Genomic DNA, 24,047 nt, shown 5'->3' with positions numbered 1-24,047 from the left:
CCAGGATGGTCTTGATCTCCTGACCTCATGATCCTCCCACCTCAGCCTCCCAAAGTTTACAGGCATTGAGCCTGTAAACATTGGGATTACAGGCATGAGCTACCGCGCCCAGCCGGATATAAACCATTTTAACAGGGTGAGATGATATCTCATTGTAGTTTTCATTTGCAGTTCTCTGATGATCAATGACAGTGAGCACATTTTCAAATGTCTGCCATTTGTATGTCTTCTTTTGAGAAATGTCTATTCAAATATTTTGTCCATATTTTGATCAGGTTATTAGATCTTTTTTCTGTAAAGTTGTTTGAGCTTCTTATATATTCCAGTTAGCTTTTAAAACAGAATTAAATAGGTCGGATGCAGTGGCTCACGCCTGTAATCCCAGCACTTTGGGAGGCCAAGGCGGGCAGATCACGAGGTCAGGAGATCGAGACCATCCTGGCTAACATGGTGAAATCCCATCTCTACTAAAAATACAAAAAATTAGCCAGGCGTGGTGGCAGGATTCTATAGTCCCAGCTACTCGGGAGGCTGAGGCAGGAGAATAGTGTGAACCTGGGAGGCGAAGCTTGCAGTGAGCCGAGATCGGGCCACTGCACTCCAGCCTGGGTGACAGAGCGAGACTCCGGCTCAAAAAAAAAAAAAAAAAAAGATCAAAACAGAATTAAACAGTTTGAGCGCCTTATATATTCATTGTTAGTTTTTAAACAGAATTTCTGAGACAGCCTTCTTTCCTAACTGAGAAAGCTTATGAGGACAGATGTCATCTCCCACAAGGTTGGGCTTTCCATTCATATTCGTGCTTATTCATGTTCTAATTCATAGGTTTCATCTAATTATTCAACATGATTAAATAATTATTCAGCCTTAGGTTGTTCTAAGAACTCAATGATGCTCATCTACTCTCCAGCAAGATCTTTGTTACAAAAACGTTTCCATGGTTCAGCTTTCAGGCTGAACCATAGCAAGAATGTACTACTTCCCTTTACTATAGAAAGGGAAAGAGACATAGCATTTCTTTGACCACCTAGCTATATACCAGATGTTGGGTTAACTGATTGCACTTTGCTAATATGATTTATGAAGTCCTTATGATAACCAAACAAAGCAAGGGTTGAAATCTCTCTTTGACATATGGATGAACTGAGGTTTGGGAAGATAAGATATTTTTCTAAGTACTACAACAGGGGCAGAACTCAAACCCTGGTCTATCCTCCCTCAGCTTGTTATCCATGTATATGAGAAGCTAATGATTTATCATGAATTTTCCCTGTTTCACAACATAAGGTCCTTGCAAGCAGGGACAGGACACGTTTAGTTTGTCTAGAAAGTTAACTTGATTGCTGTCTCCAGTTGCCTTATCGGGTATCCCAGAATATTCAGTTCATTCTTAGGCCAGAGACAGACCTGCAAGTGACTTTAAATAGCAAACATGGTTTCTGTTCAGAAATTGGATTGCCAAAACTTGTTTTAATGTGAAATCCTTTCTCCTCCTACAAGTCCTTCTTTCTTCTACTCTTTCTCTTTCTCCTTCACTGCCTCCTCTGCTTACAGCCAGAATTGATATCCTGTTCCTAGGTGCCTGTTTCAAACTCCCATCACTAAAATTTAGGTAAGAAGGCCTTCCTCCCCAACTTATTGGCTCTGGGATGGGGTGCGGGGAGAGGCACTGACAGATTCCACAGCCTTCTCTAAAAATCCTCTTTCAAAATTCTCTGTCTTTAACTTCTTCAATGGTTATATAGCCTCAAACTGGACCAGGGGACACTGTTTGGGGAGTCCAAGAGTTGTGAAACTAGTTCTAGTTCATTTGTTTTAGAAATCTGCAACCTCCAGTGAGTGTGCAATGTCTACTGTATCTTGATAGCCAGTGAAGAAATCAATTTTAACATCGTGTCAACACATACAACCCACTTGCAGTTTTGTCATTTGCTTTGACCCTTGTATTTGGAGACCCAGAATCTTCCCTAAGTCCTGTTCTCATTGGAACTTTAGGTTTTCTTCATCATGGGTGAGGGAGTCACAGGGAAGCCTAGCAGGGGCCTCCATGCCTGAGTTCATGAATAGAGCTTGTTCCAAAGACCAAGTGTTTGCCTACAAGGGTAGAGATGCTTTAGGCTTAAAGGAAAATGTGTGTCTTAGATTGATTTCCAGACTAGGCCCCCAAGTTTAAGTAGATGACCAGATGGATAGGAAGGCTTGTAATAAAAGATTATGACAACTACACAAAAGAGGAATGGCTAGTGCATAAAGAACTAAGTATGCACACCCCTGTGTCTCTATGCATCTGTTTGTTGCGCTACAACAAATGATCAGAGGATATTGAGGTGGACGACCATGAAGGGTCAAAACTCCTCAAATACCTGAAGAGTGGAGGAGCAGCTGGAACCCGTTAATTCCTGAGCAGAGAAACTGGCGTTTGAACTATATCCTGGGGCCCCCCAAGAGGCCGGTGATAAAATCAAAAGAAGGGAAATTGATTACAAGAAACGTTAGCATCCATGGAACTTGGGAGAAACCTATTGGAACTCCCTGAACAATCTGGGAGGAATTCAAGGGCATCCAGGGTTCACTCTGTTCTACAAGTAGGGGCTGTTCTAGGATAGTAATTGGGACACCACTATGCTAGGTCTGGCAGGACCAGGATGCCTGGATAAATAAGAGGTAGACCCATATGCCATTCCCCACCTTCCTCTAAACCTTCTCAAGTCCAATTCACTCCTGCTTCTAGGACCCTCTTTGTGGCAGAGAGAACAGGGAACAACAGCCCACCATGAAGGCCCAGAGCCCCCATTCTTTCAGCCTTTGCACCCCAAGGAACCTGGAGGACACACCCCTTCTACCATGCCTGGTTGCTTGCATAAGAGTCTGACCTCGGCTAATGATGGTTCTTCTAATCCATAAGGACCTGAGGGAGGACCTCCAGTGGACAAGGGCCACTCTTTGAGACAATGGTCAAAGGAAAAATAATAAATAATTGCATTTTCTTAGGTGGGTTTGTCCTGGTGGGTTTAAGCCTACAAGAACCCCCAAATTGAGACTGATTCATCTGGTTAAAAATCATGACAATTCCTACTTCAACATGGCCATGAGCCACATTCCACTTTATTCTGCAGGTTTGATGTGTTCTGATTTGGCCCAAACCTGCAGGTTAAGTGAATGTTGTTGTTAGGAGTTAAACAGAGTCAGAGATTGGAATCCCAAGGCTGACAGAGGCTGAAGCTACCATCAGTCCCTCCCAATAAGGCCACCTTTTCTGATAGCTTAGAATTCAAATCATGGAGGCTTCTAACAAGAGGATCTATTTTTTGTCCAAGGTTGCTTAGAGCTTTTCTTATTCATACCTTCATCTAACATATGAGGATACAATTTAGAGGGATAAATTGGCTCATCCACTCTAACGGAGAAGGTTAGGGACAAAGCCACAAGTCCAACACTCTTGGAAACACTGAGCCCACCTTACCACCCTCCAGGAATAGTACCCGGTACAAAAAGCAAAGGCCTCAGCTACTGTTCCTAAACGGGCCTCTTCAAGAACCGCGGGTTTCCCAGTGGAGTTTCCCACAGTTCATTTAAAACAAGGAAGAAAAACTCAGCAGAAACAACTTAAAAACAAAGAATGCCCACTCCAAAGCCTCCGAGCCCCAATGCTGAGGCGTGCTTACAGCTTTTAAGGCATCAAAGCAAAACGAAAATATTCCACAACCTCCACGTTTGAGAGCTACTTGTTCAGCAGGTCCTGCTCCTTCTCATCTCCAATATCTAAATCTGTGGGATTTGCACTGATTAAACGTGGGCGGCTCAGAGTTCTGCTCCGTGGCAGGCTGTTGCACTTCATACAGCTCAGCGCAAAGAGACACTTCCACGTTTAGCTTACATTTTCCCTTCCCTAATTTGTTTTATTACTCCCAGACTCATTTCTTGATAGCTGATACTCTGTCCACTTATGTGTTTCCTGTCATTAGCCAGAGCCTCGGGAACTTTCATCACTTTCTCCAGAGCAACGGGGAGTTCGTGTCTCTCCTTCCAATTATTGCTGCGAGTTTGAGGATGTCATCTTTTGCCCTTTTCAGAAGCAGAACTTTCTGCAAAGGACAAGACATTTGTAACAGGATGTCTGGTGCAGAAAAAAACTCATGGGGGACCAGAGTAAAGTGACTTGTGGATGGGGGTGAACATCACCAGGATGGCAGTGCTTTCCTTCTGTACCCCATTCTGTGATTAATGGATATGCTGTGTGGACCGATGAGGTGGATTCCAAAGGTCAGCCTAAAGTGACTTTTTTTTTGGTCACAGCTTGAAAGCAAGTTTTATTTAACAAATAATACAAAAATATGCTTTAGTTAAAGCCCTTTCTTTTCCGCCCGATTAAGACAGAAAACATCACGTTTCTCATCACCTTATTTTCTTAGGTACTTAAATTGTTTTCTTTTTTCTTCCTCACAATAGACATGGCTCAGCCTGTTCCTGTCCCTGAGGGACTCTTAAAGCAACTAGGAAATTATAATTTAAGAATTCAAACTGCAGTCATTACACTCGGCTTAAATAAGGATCTTGCCATCATTACATGTTATAATTATGTCACCACATGCTATATACTTCCAATTAGATGATGATTACATGCCATATATTAACATTAATTGTGTAACTAGACATAACCATATGTTTATACATGGATTTAATTACCTTCTTTAAAAATCCTATTGAAGAAAATGTATGTGACACATTTTTAAAAGAGGAAAAGTAGCAAGGAAAAACCTGTTCAAGTAAATATATAAAATCAATCATATGGAGGAAATGTAAATAATTGAAATAGTTTTTAAATTCTCGTTTGTGTGATTACCCTGGCTTCATGCTTTTGTTTGTAAAAATCATATTATAATATTATGAAAGTTCAAAAGATTCAGGTAGATCGGCCATGAGCTCATCACCAGAACACAATTCCTTTCCAGATCCAGCTCATATCCACATATACGTATGAGTGCCTGCGGTTATAACAACTCACAAAATGTTAGTTCTGCATTTTCACATAACTTTTCATGATGATTATTTTCTTATGTGTTGCCTCATGTCCATCATGCATGCTATTTACAGCAGTATGGTGTATTGATTGAGAAAGCACTGATACCAAAGTAAGACACCCTGATGAGCTGGGCACTGTGGCTCATGCCTGTAATCCCAGCACTTTGGGAGGCTGAGGTGGGCAGATCACCTGAGGTCAGGAGTTTGAGACCAACCTGACTAACATGGCAAAACCCCGTCTCTACTAAAAATACAAAAATTAGCTGGGCATGGTCGTGGGTACCTGTAATCCCAGTTACTTGGGAGGCCGAGGCAGGAGAATTGCTTGAACCTGGGAGGTGGAAGCTGCAATGAGCCGAGATTGCGCCATTGCACTTCAGCCTGGGTGACAAGGACAGAACTCTGTCTCAAAGACTCCCTGGCTTGGTGACCTTGATTAATGTCCTTAACTTGTTTGTACCTCAATAGTCCCATCTGTAAAATGGCAATAATGAACATCTACCTCATGAGGTTACTGTGAAAATGAAATATGTTATTATATGCAAAATGCTTAGAAAAATGATGTGAAGGAGAAATTCAGTAAAGGTTAAATAGGGTTGCGGTGGTGGATGTGTCTAGCCAGTTGAGAACCACAGTTTACTTGATTCATTTCCTATTTGATGGCAACATTAATATCTCCAAATTCTGATATTGTCAGTAAGGCTTGGGTACATATTTTTGTGCACATAATTTTCTCTTTCTTTGAACTTCTCCAGGCAAATTATCTGTTGAACATCAGAAATACATCCATGTAAATCTCTTTTAATGTCCCCATCCCAGGACAGTGCCCAGTTTTTAAAAACAATCAGCTCAGCATAGAAAAACAATGGAAATAAATTTAAATGTTTACTGCTTTATTTTTTAAAATCTTTCTGATAAGCAGCAAAAAACATAACATCTTCTTTGTGAAAACTTCTGTTTCTCCTTCCTCATGCACACCCCCACCCCCACCGTAACCTCAAAGTCTCCTTCCCCACTAAAGCCCTTCTTCTCATTGCCCAGACAAGTCAGTCCACTGAAGCTTGTGTTATCACCTCCTCCCTTCTTACCAATAACTTTCTGGTCTTTCTAAGTTTAGCAATTACCTTGTTTGCATCTAATATGAGCGCAGGAGATTGTCTACCAAAGGCTCACTGGAGGGGGTCACAGGAGGGGTGGCCTGAAAAGACTGAGAAGCAAAGGGGTATTCTTCTTAATGCAGGGTAAAAGAGAACAAGAGCATTAATAAATCTGTCATCTATCTATCTATCTATCAATCAATCATCTATCCCTACCTATATACATGTATATCCATATATCTATATGTATATCTATATCTATCTATCCATCCATCCTTACTTACATATATCTATATCCATATATCTATGCCTATACCTCTATCTATCTTCTATCTATCTCTACCTATATGTATCTATATCCATATATCTATACCTATACTTATATCTGTCTATCTATATCTATTAATCCATCCCTACCTACATATGTCTATACCCATGTATCTATACCTATACCTATATCTATCTTTATCTATCCATCCCTACCTATATATATCTATATCTGTATATCTATGCCTATACCTTTATCTATCTTCTTCTATCTATCTATCTGTCTCTACCTATATATATCTATATCCATATATCTATACCAATATCAATCAATCTGTTTATCTATCTATTCATCCTATTTATCCATCCCTACCTACATATATCTATATTCATATATCTATACCTATATCTTTATCTGTCATCTATCTATTCATCCATCCTTATCTACATATATCTATATCCATATATCTATACCTCTATCTATCTAATCTATCTCTGTCAGATTGCTATGACAGCTTTATTGCTGTTTTTATATATTCTAAATTGTTTTCCTAAAGTCTTATACCAAGTGTCCAAATTACTAAAAACACTGAGCAAGTCAGTACAGCACAATCCGTGCTAGCTACAAAGGACATTATTTAGTGGTCATCAGGCATAGGGTGCGAGTTCTTAGAGAATCTCTCTAAGCATCATACTGATTTCTATTCTCTGATCTCTTCTTTGGGCTTCTCAGAGCGGAATCATCTCACTTGTCCTTGAAGGGATGAAGAGAGTTTAAGATGGAAAGTTCAGCTCATGTGCTTTTATAATAAGATGTATGTGAGGTTCACTCATGCAACCCACTGTGCCATTGGGAAGTGCAGGAACGGGCATGCAGGACTTTCATAGCTCAGATATGCTGAGGAGCAAGTCATGCAGCATGATTGACTAGTAGGAAACAAAAGGAAGAGGGGATGGTATCAGTAGAATGAGAGATGGGGAAAATACCAACTCCAAGGGGTGACTTTTCTAGGGAGCTAAGCCATTCAATAAAGCATGCATTGAGCCCAGACACAGTTTGGGACATGGTTGGTGAAGACCTTGGCCAATGGGTAGCATTACTCTGTCAAACCACATGCAAGGCCTGTGTGTAAAGGGAGAATCTAGCAAGGGATAGATGGATGTTGAGCTCTAGACAAACCAGGCACAGTTTAGAGTAAACCTCTAGTAATAAGAAGAAATTAAAATTTCTGGCATGGAAAAGTTTACATTCTAGTGAAATAGATAGACATGAAGAAAACATAAATAAATATAAGTAAACTAAAGAGTAGTTCTAAATGTTATGAAGAAAAGATAAGGATAAGAGTAGTTCCATAGAATTTTCTGCAATAATGGAAATGTTCTGTATCTGTGCTTTCCAATCTAGTAGCTAATATCTGCAGGAGGCTGTTGAGCACTTAAAATGTTACTTAGTGTGACAGAATAATTTCTTGTGATATTTAATTTTGGTAAATTTAAATTCAATAGCCACAGTTGGCTAGTGGTTACTGTATTGAACAGTGTAGCTCTACAGCATCATAAATTTCTCTATGTAGGATTTAATACACATTTATAGTTCTGCATTTATCTCTGTAATTCTTTGTTTAAGGCAAGCATCATTTACATTTTGCCTGTTGTTGATTATCTAATGCATAGTACAGCACCTTGCACATAATAATTGTTCTACTGGCGGATCACCTGAGGTCAACATGGTGAAATCACGTCTCTACCAAAAGACAACCAACATGGTGAAACCCCATCTCTACTGAAAATACAAAAATTAGCTGGGCGTCGTGGCAGGCACCTGTAATCCCAGCTACTTGGGGGGTCGAGGCAGGAGAATGCCTTAAACCCGGGAGGCAGAGGTTGCAGTGAACCAAGATGGCACCATCGGACTCCAGCCTGGGGGACAAGGGCAAGAGTTCATCTCAAAAAAAGAAAGTTAAGTGAATGATTAAAAGTGGAAAACTAGAAGACAAAGTAATATGCCAGTTCCTCAATATATAGAAACAAGGATAGTTCTACATCTCTCAAGACGGAGTAAGTTTGTTACTGATTTTCCTACTCTTTTAAACAGTCACTCAAAACCAAAACAGGGCTGGATGGTTTTGATGACTTGGAGGAGAGGCATGGAAAAATGAGAGCCTGGTAATGATCGAGATATTTGGAGCTACACCTGGTGTGGTGGTTTGGAGTGGGGCCAAAGAGCCGGATTTCCTACATGTATCCTAGGAAGGCAAGAGCTTTGGAGGCAAAGTGGTACCTGGCTCGGAACGTCTAGAAATTCCTTATTCTCTGAGCCTCTTTTTTTTTCCCCCCAAAAATGTAAAATATACCTACCTCATTAGGTTGCTCTGTGAGCTGTAAGATATTCATATTGCTTACCACATATTAATAAGCACTGAATAGCTCTGCATGCTTAATAGCTCCTGGCTGCTGTTACTTTTATTCACATCTCACAGTGCTCACCCGGACATCTATATTTTCAAAAATTCTTATGGAATATGGGATTCTAAAGGAGTATGTGTCACTGACACATAGAATCCTTGCTGAGCCAGATGTATCTCTTCACACCATCATATTCATGTAGGGAATCTAGAAAGTTGCTTTGTTATTACTGAACAGAATCACAGTGTATGTAGCAGGCTGGAAATACCATTGCTGATGCATCTATTTTTTCCCTCATATCTTCAATTTCTATCTGAGGAATTGTTTTCAGTCTTTAATCCTCAACAGTAAGAGGTTTAAAAACCACAACCAGGGCAATTCCTTAAGAAGTTTAGATAGTCTTCAATGAATATTCCAATATTTTAAAATAGGATATATTGCAGAAGACACAAAAATACTTCATGATAATTTTCTTTGACTAGCAAAGAGTGGAACCTTATCCAAATAAGCCAGTCTTTAGTTGTAGATTCTTCACATTTCCAGTCCGGGTCAGTTCTGTAATTATATTTTTCACAGTGTATAGGATGATGTTCGTGGATATTTCAATGAAGAGTGAGATATTCCTCATTACAATTATTCCCATGCGATGTTTATTTCATTCTTTATCAGGAGCTGTTTTGTCATCATCTTAAGCAAGAAAGTCATTGTTCAGATTTGACACATTAGTGCTATGTTTCTTTTTAGCATTTCTCCTTCTTGAATGCCTGGACCTGTTTCTGAAGGCAAAGGCGGATGATTGTTTGTCTGCCTGTGTATAAAAGGCAATTGCTTTTGGCACTTCATTTGTAGTATTGTCAGATATGATCATGTTACAGCCTTGACTCCCATGTTGGTCTGTATATTGGTAAACTGTGTGGCTGTTCCCTGCCTAACCAGCCTGCTGCTTTAAGGTGACCTGTCCTGAAATCCCAGACAAACACATTTGGTGATACAAGTTCTGCCCTCATTTCTATCCCAGAGCTATGTGTCTGGACCCTATAACTCTGCACCCTCTCATAGCTGAAGAGTATTATCAAGACTAAACACTCAGGATTGATAACGGTCTTTCAAAGGTCTAAAAACATACCCACAGTCCAGTGACCTATTGAAAGGAGGATGAGTGGTTTCTTTTAACACAATGACCTATTGAAAGGAGGATTTAACATTGGGCTGCTGGACAGACTTTAGTGAGTGAAAGATTATGCTGCTTATTTACCTGGTGGATTCTCCGCTGGTCTTCTTAGAGCTCATTCATCCTATGATGGGCTCAGCTCTGTAGGATGAAGGGACAGGTTGCCATGGTTGGGTCTCTCTCCCCGTGTGCTCTTTTCTTCTAGATTTCTTTATGACATGTTGTCTCAGTGTCCAAAAGGTTAGAACAAAAGCTGCATACCTGTTAAATTCAAGGTTTGGAAGTAACACAATATTCATTAGTTTTCATTTTCTGGATTAAGGTAAATTCCAAAGTCAGTTCAGATTCCTGGGAGGGGAAAACATTCCTTCCCATTTTTTTGTGGGAGAAGTGGCAAGATCACATTGCAAAAGAGGTGTGCATACATGGAAGGGTATAATTATCACAACCACCTTTACAGATAAACTACTAAAACATCTGATAGCCCCAAGTCACAATTATCTATCTATGCCCATGACTCTGTAGGCAGTGAACAACTAAAGACCAACCAATAGAAGCTGCAGTATCACCCTGTATAGTTCACACAGTCCAGCCTGCCTTTCTCTCGTTTGTTCATTATATCTTGGCCCTTGCTGTGGGTCTCTGCAGTTCTTCATGCAAAGTCAATAGCCTCAACAGCCAGAACCACAGCATCACGGCTTCATGGCACCAGGGTCACAGAGAAATGACTTGCCTCACCTAGTGTCAGATCTTATTATTAGCAGAGGTTAAGACCAGGTCTCCTCATTGCTCATGACAGCTTCTCTTCAATGTAACATAATTATCTGTTTTGCACACTTTTATCTGGCCTCTTCAGGAGATTTTTGGAAGTTCAGAAGTAATAAGTTCAGAGAGGAATGAAGATAAATAAAATGAGAAAGTGGGACTGTCCTAGTAGTTTACACTTAGTAGATAGGTATAGTGGAGAGGTAATGAATATTGGTTCAACTAAATGCACACCCAGATATTGAGATTCAAGAATCACTCCTACTGTTCTGCATTCTGCTTGTTGCTGCTGCAATGCCACCATTCAGATTTGCACTGCTTGGGCATTAAAGTGATAGGGAATTGTACGTGGTTTTACAATGACACTGTGATTTAGCCATCTCAGTTTCAGTCAGGAGCAAGAGACCCATTTAAGATAATAATATTAGCATATACATAGAACTTTTGATCTTCAAACCTCTTTAAAGGCATTAGCAAATTAATTTTCCCAGAACTCTTAAGAAGCAGGTAATTATTTTTACAGTTGGAGAGAATAAATCTGACTGTGTATTGACCTGCAGAGGCTACCCGATGAAGCAATGCCAGCTAGAGCTCGAGTCCACCCCCTTGTCTCCTCTTGCTCACCAACACATCCATCACAGGACTCTCAAGCGTTCCCAGATCATTATGATGAGATTAAATCTCACCAGATTTTATTGGAAATATTTACTATGGACTCAGCAACTCTTTAGAGTTCCAGCTGGGCAGAGAGGAGGAGAATAAAGAAGATATCATTTCTGATTTTAAACACCATTAACCACCCAAAACTACCAGGAATACATGGAGAAATGGCTGGGTCAGGACAAGGACTGAATGAATGTGGAACATTTTGCTGTGCTGGAAAGCAATGAAGTGCTCAGAGACTAATGCAGACATGTCAAAAGGAAAAGGAACTAACTTGAAGGGACTCCAGCTGGTCAACATTAGGGCAATATGTCTATAAAATAGAATAGAGATAGGTCGATTGTAACATATTAAATGAAAAAGAATATAGGTGTCCATAGTGATATGCAAAGAAAATGGAGCGGAGAGTGAGCTCATTTTCATGAAGGATGATAGCTAATGAAGCTGAAGAAGAAATGATAAAACAAGATAGCAAGCATTTGTTAGAAATGGAGCATTCATATAGTATCAAAATATTGCCCCTTAGATTACTTATTAATTATCCATGGAAAAGATATTATCTTAGTTTATTTGAACTGCTATAATAAAATACTGTAGATTGCATAGCTTATAAATAATAGCCACTTATTTCTCACAGTTCTAGAGGTGGGGGAAGTTCAAGATCAAGGCGCCAGCAGATTTAGTGTCTAGTAAGGGCTGCTTTCTGGTTTATGCACATGTTCCCACTGTGTTTTCACGTGGTGGAATGTGCAAACAAGCTCCTTCAGGCTTCTTTTATAAGGGTACTCGTGGCATTCATGAGGGCTCTGTCTTCATGATCTAATTACCCCTCAAGGTCCCACATTCCAGTTTAGCATTTCAACAGATTAATGTTGGGGGAGTCAGAAACATTCAGACCATAGAAGGTGTGTTTACCATGGAGATATCTAGCAGACACCACCTGAACCAAGTGACCAACCAAAATAATGAAACAACCTGACATCATAAGCTCCTGACTAGTTGCAATGGGAAAGAATGCAACATCATCTATGTTACTTATTTTTACTGCTTCATGAAAATATAACTTCTGTACCGTAAAATCTACTCAATTTAAGTGTATAATTCCATGAGTTTTAGTAAATTTATATGGAGTTAAACAATCATCATCACAATCCAGTTTTTTAGAACCTTCCTTTATTCCGCAAATATTCTCTACAGCCTGTTTATGGTCAATCCCTGCTCCTATAAGCAGCCACAGGCTGCTTTGTATCTCCATAAATTTGCATTTTCTGAATATTTCATACAAATAGAACATACAATATATGTTTTTAAGCCTAAACTTCGATAGGTATAATAATTGAGGTTTGTACATATTGTAGTATGAATTAATATATTATTCTATTTTATTGAAGAATCGTATTCATTGGCTGTATACATCTTATGTTTATCCATTCACCAGTTGATGGATATTTGGATGGTTTCTAGTCTTTGAGTGTTGGAACTCATGTTGCTGTAAACATTTGTGTATAAACTTTTGTATAAGCTATTCAAAGTTTAAAAATTTGTGTTTGCATCAGTTTTGGTAATTTGTATCTTTGTAGGAACTTGTTTATTTCATCTGAGTTATCTAATTTGATGTCATAGAGTTGTTCATAAAATTCTCCTATAAGAATTTTAATTACTGTAAAGTTGATGGTGATGTCTTCTTCATTTCTGATTTTGGTTAGTTTGTGTCCCTTTTTTTTCTTTCTTTCTTCATTGGTCTAGCTAAGTCTTGTGAATTTTGTTGATCTTTTCAAATAACTTTTTATTTTGTTGATTTTCTCTATTATTTTTGTTTTCTGTTTCAGTGATTTCTAATATAATATTTATTAGTTCTTTTATTTGTTTTTAAGTTAGTTTGCTGTTTTCTAGTTTCTTAAGGTGGAAGTTTACTTTATTGATTTGAAAACTTTCTTTTTTTTCAGCTATAGGTGCTTAAAGGTGAACATTTCCCTTCAAGCACTGCTTACCTGAATTCCATAAATTTTAATATACTGAACTTTTACTTTGTGCCATTTCATATATCTTTATATTTCTTTTGTGATTTCTCCTTTAACCTATGGGCTATTTAGAAGTTTGCTTGCTTTCCAAATATTTGGCATTTTCCTTTGTTGTTATTCTGGTTCTAAAATAGATATTTAATTGTGATAAGATAAGACACTTCATGTGATAACAGTGTTTTTAAATTTATTGAGACATCTTCTGACTTTTTTTCTATCCTGAATAATATTTCATGTGCACTTTAATAAGTGTTCTATAGTCATTTGGTAGAATATTTTGTATATGTTGGTTAGATAAAATTGATTGCTAGAATTGAGTTTTCTGTACACTTGCTGATTTTCTATCTAGCTCTTCTATTAATCTCTGAGATTAGCTTGTTTAAATATTTAACTGTTATTGCTAAGTTGTCTAATTCTAATTCTTTTCTCAAGTCTGTAATTTTTTTCTTTGTGTATTTTGGAGCTCTGAGGTACGTATGTAAATATTTGCAATTTTTAAATCATTTCAATATAATGAGTTTTTTATCATTATAAAATAACCCTCTTTGTCTATAGTAATATTTCTTGTTTTTTTTTTAAATTTGATAATAGTGTAACCACTCAAGCACTTCTGTGGTCACTGTTTACATGATATATATTTTTTCATTATTTTCCTTCCAACCTATATTTTAAAATCAAGCATATTACTTTTTTAGACAGTACATTGTTGAATTTTTAAAACTTTATTCTGACATTCTATGCTATTTCAGTGCAAAGTCTGGTACTTTCACATTTAGTATAATTATTGACATGGTTGGATTTATATCAGCTATTTTGCTACTTGTTTTCTATTTATCCCATGTCTTTCTTGTTCCTCTGTTTCTGATTTACTGCCATCCTTTGTGTTAAATAAATATAATCAGTGTGCCATTTTCATACTTGTCTTGATTTTCTTAGTAGATACTTTAAAGACTATAGTGTGCATCTGACCTTATCACAGTATCTTTCAAAATAATACTAACAAATTTCTGATCAACTATTAAAACTCTGCTCTACTATACCTACTTTTTCCTGTACTTGCTCTTGTGTAATCATCATCACATGTATATAGACAGACAGATATAGATATATTACATATTTAACAAGACAGTATTATAAACATACTTTATACAACCTTATGTCTTTTAAAGAAGTTAAGAAAAAAGAAAAAATACGTTGCATTAAGTCTTATATATTTACCTACATATTACAAAATTCCTTTAGTAATTAAAAAAAATTTGGTAAGGTACGTGTCCAAATGATGAATTATCTTAGTTTTTGTCTGGAGAGGTTTTTATGGTTTTTATTTCACCTTCATTAAGACAAAAAAAAAAACAAAAAAAATTTTGTTTGTCTGTTTGTTTAGAATCCCTGATTGACAAAGTTAGCTATTATATCTGTTCTTATTCCCCTAAGATTTTCTCTGTCTTTGGCTTTTAACAATTTAACTGTGTTGTATCTAGGTGTGAATCTTTTTGCGTTAATTTTTTGGGGGATTATTGGTGTTTCTTGTAGATTAATGATTTTCGTCAAATTTGGACAGTTTTCAGCCATCACTTCTTGAAACATTTTTCTTCTCCTTTTTTTCTCCTTTGCTGTTAGAAATAACATTACACCTACATTGTTATGCTCAAAGCTGTTCCACAGGTATTTAGGACTCCCTTTATTTTTCTTCATTTGTTTTTCTCTGTGTTCTTTAGATTTGGAATTTTCTATTGATCTTTTTTCTAGTGTGGTGATTCTTCTGTCGTACCAAATTTCTTATAGAGCCTCTCTACTTAGCTTTTTAAAATAGTTATAATTTTTATCTAAAGTCTGGTAAAATATGGAAACTCGTATCCACGTCATCTTTTACCTTCACTCTTCTTTGTGCTATTGATTTCACATGCAGTATTACACGTACATATTCATGTTATAAACCCAACAATGCAGTGCCACAATTATTGCTTTAGATAACCTTACATTGTATCCTTCTGTTGCTCTATACAACCTGTATTTCCAAATGGTTCGTTTTTTTTTTTTTTTTTTTTTTTTTTTTTTTTTTTTTTTTTTTTTTTTTTTTGAGGCGGAGTCTCGCTCTGTCGCCCGGACTGGAGTGCAGTGGCCAGATCTCAGCTCACTGCAAGCTCCGCCTCCTGGGTTTATGCCATTCTCCTGCCTCAGCCTCCTGAGTAGCTGGGACTACAGGCGCCCGCCACCTCGCCCGGCTCGTTTTTGTATTTTTAGTAGAGATGGGGTTTCACCGTGTTAGGCAGGATGGTCTCGATCTCCTGACCTCGTGATCCACCCATCTCGGCCTCCCAAAGTGCTGGGATTACAGGCTTGAGCCACCGCGCCCGGCCATGGTTCGTTTTTATAACTTCTGTTTCCTTATTGAGACAGCCGAGCCATTACATAATTATTAACATACTTTCTTTTAATTCTTTAAGCGTATTTTCCTTAAATTCATTGAACACATTGAACCTATCTGTTTTAAAGTCACTGTCTGACAAATCTAATACCGGTGACACTGAGAGACAACCTTTAGTGACAGGTTTTGCCCCTCTAAATATGATCACACTGTTTTGTCTTTTTGCACACCTTATAATTTTTGTTTGAATTCGAGACATTCTAGATAATATGTTGTGTCAGTTCTGGATTTTGACTCCTTTTCTCTCTGAGGATTGTTTTCTTTTGTAACATGCATGAATTAAATCTGTGAATTCTGTCTCCCCTACCTGGTGTGACCACGAATGTCCCCGCTCTGCTTATTTTTAGAAATTATTCACTTATTTGTTCCTTTATTTATTATTTTCCAGCCTGAATCTTAGTGCTCTGGCATTGTTCAGTCAACAATTGGTCAGAGATTATGCTCAAACACTTCCAGTTAAGACGATTAACTCTCTGTTGATGATATCTGTATAAAAGTGCAGAAATTCAGAGAAGGAGGAAATTATGGTTTATTCTAGTAGAGAGGAAAGATATTATGGAAGGAGGAAGGCTTGATATTTGCCTCAAATTATTATAGAATTTATATACATAGAATGGGTGCAGTGGCTCACGCCTGTAATCCCAGCACTTTGGGAGACCAAGACAGGTGGATTGCCTGAGGTCAGGTCAGGAGTTTGAGACAAGCCTGGCCAACATGGTGAAACCCCGCCTCTAGTAAAAAACAAACAAACAAACAAACAAAGAAAAAAACGCTGGGCATGGTGGCAGGCTCCTGTAATCCCAGCTACTTGGGAGGCTGAGACAGGAGAATCGCTTGAACTTGGGAGGCAGAGGTTGCAGTGAGCTCAGATTGCGCCGTTGCACTCCAGCCTGGGCAAGTGTGAAACTTTGTCTCAAAAAAAAAAAAGAAAAAAAAAAATATATGTAATATATATGCCGAAAAGAGAAGAGCAAAGTGGATTAATGCTGAAAACATGTGTCAAATCAGAAGTAAGCTTGTATGTTTTCAGGGTGAAGAGGAGACTACATGTCCAGAGTATAAGGTAAATGTTGAAAATGTGGAAAATCAAATCTGCGGGGCAGAATAAAGAAAGAACTAAGTTAAAGCATTTCAGATGTTTTCAAATGTGATTATTGAATCCAGAGCCTGATGAGAGAATGGAGAGAAGCAGGAAAAGCACTAACTTTAACGTATTTGATGGAAAGAGTTCTGGATCGAAAATGAGATCAGTAATCATTTAGAGATGGTGGTACTGATAAGATTTAATAGTGACAAGGGAAACGCTCATTAGTTCAAATGTTCATTAGCATAAAGTTCATTAGTCTGCAAACGGGACTTTTCCTTTCCTGCATTTTACCAGAAGAGTAGTGATCTCATGGGCCTATGAAGAATCCAGTGTTCTGTTCAGAAATGGAGAAAAAAATAGCGTTAGGGTAAAAAGATATTTGTACATAACAAAGAGAAATTTTAAAACTCACAACAGAAAGTTGATACCTGAAAATTCAGTATCTTGACTATCGTTAAAATTCAAATTTTTCTTTTTTTTTTTGAGGCGGAGTCTCGCTCTGTCGCCCGGACTGGAGTGCAGTGGCCGGATCTCAGCTCACTGCAAGCTCCGTCTCCCAGGTTTACGCCATTCTCCTGCCTCAGCCTCCCGAGTAGCTGGGACTACAGGCGCCCGCCACCTCGCCCGGCTAGTTTTTTTTTGTATTTTTAGTAGAGACGGGGTTTCACCGTGTTAGCCAGGATGGTCTCGATCTCCTGACCTCGTGATCCGCCCGTCTCGGCCTCCCAAAGTGCTGGGATTACAGGCTTGAGCCACCGCGCCCGGCCTAAAATTCAAATTTTTCAAAACAAATTTAGTTCTTACCGTGTTCTGTATGAATATAATCAATTAACTCAGCTTCCTGTGTGACTTGTCCCTTCCTCATTATCTCTTGTTCTTATAGATGGGAATCTCACTCAGTAATGGACTCATATTTCTGTTGTCATGTTCATGAAAACCTTCCCATGTCAAGTTAGAAAACCCTTCTCCAGGCCAAGCCAACAAAGACCACGAAAATCTTTCTTCTGCCAGGAGTTACTTTTTCAGTCTCCCACACATAGGTTTATGGATTGACTATAATGGGAAGGAAAAATAGTCTTATATTAGGTAACCATAACAATATATCCAAGATAGTTCTTAAAAGTATTTTACTTGTATATATTTTATATATATTACATTTTGCATATGCTGTGTGTTTTATGCAAATATTCTAGTATATGCTTTCTACTCACAAAAAATAATTTGCACAATAAAAATAATGACTCATTCATTGACATTAATAACTCACACCTACCACATATAACTTTTCTTTATCTATTTAATAAATACAATTGCACCAGTCCACAGCTCCTGAGATGATGCTCCTTTAAAATAATTTACATTCTAAATTCCTTTACATCCATAGCTGATGAAAATAGCATTTATTATTCAAATTATTGAGATTTTCCCTTGGAACTATACAGTTTCACTTAGTCTTGTAAGTTTAATAGAATTCATCTGTCACATCTAGTCAATCCTGCATATTTGCCTTCCAGTAGAAACAATAACCAATTTGCCTGTTTTAGTTTTGCAAATCTAAAACCAACTGGTCACGGAATTTAAGACTTAGTAAGGCAAACCCAGTTAAGTTGCAAAGATTTTTGAAAAGTCAATTGTAGTTCTTGAGGCACTATAAAATTCTCTTTATGTTCTTAATTTCTGAATTCATCTAATTGTATTTGCTGAATTTTGTCTTTAAGCCAGTAAAAGTCACTTTAATTCTAATATAACCTACTTTTCTGAAGTGAGTGGTGCCCCATGTAAGCATTTGAGAGTAGAAGTGAGACCTAGGTGTGAGGAATGTTCTCTCAACTATGTCCAGAGCAAGAGCTGTTAATTCGTGTCGTTAGCTGCTAGCTTTTAGGTTTGATATTCACTGCCTTGGAGAGATCTGGGAAAAGAAACCTGAGCAGCCCTTTCACTATGATAAATATTTTCCTTTTTAAATTATTTGAGAGAAACAGGGTGTGTTAAAAACTAATAAATTGCTTGGCCAAGAACAAGGTGAAATGGGAGAAGAACAATAGTGAATTCCTATGGAATGTACATTTTGAGTCCAAAAATGTTTTAGATACCTATACATGTATTGACTCATGTAATCATACAGAACCCTGTGATATAAGTAGGAATATTATCCCTGTTTTACAGCTTGGGAATGGATTCATGGGGAGGTAAAAATAATAACAACATTTCTTGAGCATTTACTGCACAGCAGGTACCCTGATAATTATAGAATAGGGATTATCTGTGGGCCTCAGAGGAAACATAGTAGTATTACTTTAATGTCTATTTTATAGACCAGAAAACCTAGATGTAGTAAGGCTAACTGTCCAAAGATCAGCCAGCAGTAGAGGCTGAAGCCTCTTGTGAACTAGGAGGTCACAGGGCAAATGTCATGCACGTAACCATTATGCTGTACTCCTGGAAGACAGAGAATAGAATAGAATATTAATGAGAGACTAAAGACAGGTCAAATTAAAGTGAAAAAAAAGAATCTGTATCTAGTATATCATTTATGGGACACACAGAGAAGTAGTTTCTGGTTAAAAAGTACATGTTCATATATATAATTATGTATGCATATATTTTTCCTTATCAGCTTATTATTAGAAGTTTATTTCAACAGTTTTTTGCTCTCTATTTATGGAGGTCACATTTATATTAAATCTCACGTAGTAAACACTTGGAATGTGATATTTGCCAACTGAGAATGAAGCTGGCAAAACCTGGGAAAGGGAAGAATGGACGTGTCTAGGTCTTCTGTATCCCCACTGAACAAAAGCGTTTCTAGTCTGAAATACAAGCCTGCTGTCCTGTCTTTAGCCTGCTTGCTAGATGATCAAATCCCAACTAATTATTTAGCCTATCTTTTTCTCACCAAACCATGTGGATTCAATTTTTCTTATATGAGTTTTCTGAAAGCAAAAGCAGAAATCCCAAAGGACTATTCCTGAAACAAAAGGAGATTTATTACTTTTCACTGAAAGGGGATTTGTTATAGTAGGAATTGTATGCGTGTCAGCTGAAAAGACCACAATTCCATCTGTGGCCTGAAGATTATGTGGCCTCTACAAGCAACTCTCTCTCCTCTCATGGTTCTTCAGTTGTCATAGATCTGGCATCTGACCTCCAGGGTCCCTGCAGGAAGGGACACCCAGAAGAGACCAGAGCTCTGCTGGTGAGGTGACAGATACAACTACAGGCCCCGACCCTGGCAACCCCGGCCCGTTCTTTCATAGTCCTACAGCTCTGCAACAGTCTTAGCCTTGTTGCCATTGCTAAGTCCCAGCATGAGGCAGTTTGCTCCTAGTCCTGTCACAATCACCTTTTGAAATAACAGAAAGAAAATTCACATGTTTCTCAAGCATGATACTTCAAAAATCTATTTTTTATTTTGATAGTTTGGAAAAATCTTAGCTTTATGTTTTTTTTTTTTTTTTTTTAATTTCACTTTTAAAAAGGCAACGTTTTTTGGATCAGTTTTAAGGTCCCAGTAAAATTGAGAGGAAAGTACAGAGATATCCCATATAGTCCCTATCTCCACACACACAGAGCCTCCCCAATGATCAACAATCTCCACTAAAGTGGTAGATTTGTTATAACTGATGAACCTACATTAATATATATTATCACCTAAAGTCTGTGGTTTTTAATTAAGGTTCACTTTTGGTATTGTGCATTTTATGGCTTTGAACAAATGTATAATAATATACATTAACCATTATAGTATCATAAAGAATAATTTCACTGCCCTTAAAAATCCTTTGTGCCTCCCCATTCATCTCTAACTTCCCCCGACCTCTGGCAGCCACTGATCTTTTTACTGTTGCCACAGATTTTCCTTTATTAGAAGATCATGTAGTTGGAATCATACAGTATCTAACCTTTTCAGATGGGCTTCTTTTACTTTTAATATGGATTTCAGTGTCTTCCATGTCTTCTTATGGCTCAACAGCTTATTTCTTTTTTAGTACTGAATAATATTCCACTGCCTGGGTGTATCATAGTTCATCTATCCATTCACCTATTGAAGAATATATTGGTTGCTTCCAAGTTATGGCGATTATGAGTCAAGCTACTGTAAACATGCAGATTTTGGTAGAGACATAAGTTTTCCACTCCTTTGGGTAAAAACCAAAGCACTGTTATTGGATTTTCAAGTAAGTTTTTAGTATTATTGTCAAATTTTAGAAAAGCTATATGGGACCTTTGCACATATACAATTATTTCACTTAAAACAGTAAGTGCAGCTGCATGTGGAAAATAGTGGGAATCCTTTTCTGTGAAAACATTGAACATTCTCATCCTGATGAAATCTATAGCCCAGGCTTCAGAAGTTTCCTGGTCCAAGGTGATGATCTTGTGTGCATTGTTTTAGCTTTTCCCTACTTCAATTTTTATTTCCTTGCAATGATCATAGCAATCCCCATCCTTTCTTTCAACCTAGGAATATTGTTGGAAAAACAAATGAGACTATGTATGTGTGCACATGCATGTTGTGTGTGTGTGTGTGTCCTCTTCATTCCACTTTTCCATTTCCTCCTCTTCTTCTTTCTCTTTCATCTCCTGTTAATCGTCACCTGGGGTCAGCTAGAATACCAAGAGCATTGTGTATTACGTGGCAGCCACAAGAAAATGGCATGAGTGTATGAGTGTGCGTGTGTGTGTGTGTTTGAGAGAGAGAAAGACACACACACACAAAGAGAGAGAGACAGGGGCTGAAATATTCCTGTGTGTCACATATTTTTTGTTGGTTTTGGGGTCTCGCTCTGTTGACTGAGCTGAAGTGTAGTGGCATGATCACAGCTCACTGCAGCCTTGACCTCACAGGCTCAAGTGACCCTCCCACCTCAGCCTCTGAAGTAGTGGGGACTATAGGCATGTGCCACCACGCCTGGCTAATTTTTGTATTTTTTGTAGAGATTTGATTTTGCCATGATGCCCAGGCTGGTCTTGAACTCCCGGCTTCAAACCATCCACCCACTCCAGCCTCCCAAAGTGCTGGGATTACAGGCATGAGCCACTGAGCCTGGCCTTTTTGTTGTTTTTTGAATACACTCTCATTTTGATGAGGTTCCTTCTGATGTTTTTGAATTCCTCTGCTCCATCTCATTGAGAGATCCTACTTGTCAGACACATTTTACGCTTTTCCATGAGATAATGGCCATAACTTAATTCCATTGCTGGGTACTGGTCGGAGAGACACTTTTATTCTCCATAGGATGTTGTAAACTAAACTCTACTACATTTTCATAAGCAATTTTATCTTGACATTTACATTTTGGCTTATCTCCTCTCCTCTCTCAGATATGAAAGGTATTTTAATCATGAAACTGAAAACTTAGTTAAGAAAATGTTTTATTTTACACTGAGATTCTTTATCTTTAAGCACCATGTTCTGCTATGAATTCATTTTGATATCCATGCCAGGCACCTTGCAGATAGGGAAATGTTTTTTATTTACTTTAGCATTTGTTTTAGTATTTCTTTAGTATTTGTTTCAATTTTTAAAGAAATACGATGTTTTGCAAGGCAAAATTACCCACTTCAAGGCAGTTCTGGGTAATTCTGTCTTTTACTGAAGAATCAGAAGATGGAAAATAGTAAATAATTTATCAATTAATTTACTTATTGATTCAAAAAGGTTTCACAGACCATCTGTTATGGGCCAGTCACCATGACAGACACTGGAGAGAAAGCATGAAGTAACACAAGGGAATCCTTACCTCCAAGACACACAGAGTGAAAAAATGCAACAGAAAAATCACATGAAGAATGCAATTAATAATTAAATATCGGTTGCTGTCATAGAAAGAAAAACTAAATCAAATGGAGGCATCAGGGAAGACCTCTCAAAGGAGGTGGCAGTGAAACTAAGTTCTGAAGAATCTGTAGGAATTGTTTAGATAGGGTCATTCCTGGGGCTAAAAGCAGTGACATCTTGGTGATATGAAGTGACTCATAGAAAAGTTCCTGGGTCATCTCCAGGTACATAGTAAGGACCGAATAAATGTTGGTTTCCTTTTTGCCTGTTAGGCATCCAAATAGGATCTTTGCTGAATTATTTGAATTTTCTAAACCATCTGGTGTTTTGGGGAAATAAATGTCCCAGCTAAATCCACTGGAATGGTTTTGATGGGCTTTTGGTTCAGCTGCAGTAGCAATCTTCATAAGTGGAAATAGAAAAGTAATCTCAACTGTCTGTTAACCGACAAAGGCCCTAATGATGTCCTTGCAGAAGTAATTTGTGATTTGGGTACTGAGAGTGTGCAATCAGAGTAGCAGAGGAAATGCAACAAGGAGTGGTTAAAGGTTTCAGAAAAAATATGATGAAGGTGAAGTAGAAACAATAAGGATTTGGATAAAGAAATGTAAACATGATGAGGCATGTATCCAATCTAGCAAAACTCTGGCAATCTTGCTGCATCAGAAGACTGACAAGTAGACCTTTTTTTTACTTTGATAGCTTTTTAAAATTGGTAATATATTTACACGACTCAAGCACCAAACAGTAAAAAATATGCAATTAGTGGCACATGGTGGTGCATCCCCATAGTCCCAGCTACCTGGGAGGCTGAGGCAGGAGAACCTCTTGCTCCCAGGAGTTCCAGGTTTCATTGGGCTGTGATGTGGGCTGCACGTCCACTGCACTCCAGCCTGGGTGACAAAGCAAGACCCTGCCTCTTAAAAAATATATATGCATATGTAGTAATAAATCTTGTTTATACACCTTTCACTCTAATCCTAGTGTCCTATTCTAATCTCTGTTGCCTTTTAGAGTATCTTTATACAATTTTAATCAATTGCATGTATAGATGCACACATTTTTATTTTCCATGTACCTGTTTATTCATTTAACAAATATTTATTGAGTGTATACTTTGCCAGGTAATGTTCAATCCAGCTAAGGGAGCTAAGGTAATGAACAAAACAGAGAAGTTCCTATTCTCCCTGACATTCATTCTAGCAAATGGAGACAGATGATAAAAAGTAAGTAAACTATAGGGTGTTAGATTGTACAACTACTAAAGAAAAAAATGAAGCATAATAATGAGGAAAGGGCATGCCAGAATGGGAAAGTATTTCACTTTAAAATAAGGGA

At 37.9% G+C, this 24,047-nt stretch overlaps 1 long non-coding RNA gene across 1 annotated transcript in view; it reads left to right on the top strand.

Annotated features, from left to right (window-relative positions):
- LOC117071487 overlaps positions 1 to 24,047 on the top strand; it is a 71,182-nt gene that overhangs the window by 42,388 nt on the left and 4,747 nt on the right. The window contains exon 3 of the long non-coding RNA XR_004432320.1: positions 23,834 to 23,935. This is a non-coding gene — a long non-coding RNA (uncharacterized LOC117071487). The remainder of the gene's footprint in view (positions 1 to 23,833; positions 23,936 to 24,047) is intronic.

Source organism: Trachypithecus francoisi, unplaced genomic scaffold (genome assembly GCF_009764315.1).
Source record: "Trachypithecus francoisi isolate TF-2019V2 unplaced genomic scaffold, Tfra_2.0 Lachesis_group3, whole genome shotgun sequence".
In the NCBI taxonomy this organism is placed as follows: Eukaryota; Metazoa; Chordata; class Mammalia; order Primates; family Cercopithecidae; genus Trachypithecus; species Trachypithecus francoisi.
Note: the sequence above shows the minus strand (reverse complement) of the source record. Positions and strands in the feature narration are given on the sequence as shown.